Below are 1,207 nucleotides of genomic sequence, written 5' to 3'. Positions count from 1 at the left end.
TTTTTTTTTGAGACAAGGTCTCACTATGTAGTTGAGACTGACCTGGAACTCACTGATGTAGCCCAGGATGGTCTCAAATTCACAGTGATGCTCCTGCCTCAGCCTCCCGAGTGCTGGGATTACAGGCACGCACCACCACGCCTGGCTCCTAAAATCCCATCTTGCTGGGTGTGGGCCCTGCCTGGCTTTCCTTCCTTAGAGGAGTTTATGCCCCAGTGGAGCAGCTTGTGAGGCCATGTTTTCCCAGCACTCACAGGAGGCTGAGGCAGGAGGACTGCCACAATTAAAGGCCAGCCTGAACTACATAGTTAGACCCTGACTCAAAAAACAAAACAAAGCAGGGAAGGGATTTAGCTCAGCGGTGCTGCACCTCAAAAGCTCAAGGTCCTGAGTTCGATCCTGGACACTGCAAAAAAACAAAACAAACAAAAGTTCCATTTTTCAGTGCCAGTTACAGCCTGACCAGTGTGCGCCGTGAACCCCCATGCTTGTTTCCTCATTCAGCAAAAGGAGAATTAAAAACAGGATGCACTGGGGATGTGGTGTGGAGGAAGTGAGTTCAGCCTGTGTGCAAGGCCAGGGCTGCCTGGCACAGGGAAGCGCAGGCTCAGCCAGGGCACTGTGCTGGGTCAGAGTTCCAGTTCCCCTTTCAGATTTTTAAACATTTGTTTTGGTTTTTTGAGGCAGGGTCTCACTATGTAGTTGAGACTGACCTGGAACTCACTATGTAGCCCAGGCTGGTCTCAAACTCACAGCAATCCTCCTGCCTCAGCCTCCGAAGTGCTGGGATTACGGGCATGCACCATCACACCTGGCTTTCAGTTCCCTTTTCAGGACCCTGCCAGCTCCTGGGGGCCCCAGGTGGGTGGGGGTCACCCCGACATCCCACGAACCTTCACCTTGCTCTCCAGGATTTGGGAATCACGCTTTTTTTTTTTTTTTTTGGTTGAGGCAACATCTCCCTTTGTAGTTTGGGCTGGCTCTGAACTCATTGTGTAGCCCGGTGAACTCGCGGTGATCGTCCTGCCTCAGCCTCCCGAGTGCTGGGATTACCGGCTTGCGCTAGCCTGCCTGACTTCGGGTCTTTATCTTTACTGGTCACTCAGAAGAGTGAGCTTCTGGTTTGGAGCGATGGCAACTGTCCAGAGGGGCTGCGGGAAGGGGGAGCCCTGCTCGCGCTCGCCCCTCCCGGCCGATCCCCGCCCCC

The sequence above is a fragment of the Fukomys damarensis genome, unplaced genomic scaffold (assembly GCF_012274545.1).
Source record: "Fukomys damarensis isolate Sample0158 unplaced genomic scaffold, DMR_v1.0_HiC HiC_scaffold_15, whole genome shotgun sequence".
Classification (NCBI taxonomy): Eukaryota; Metazoa; Chordata; class Mammalia; order Rodentia; family Bathyergidae; genus Fukomys; species Fukomys damarensis.
Note: the sequence above shows the minus strand (reverse complement) of the source record.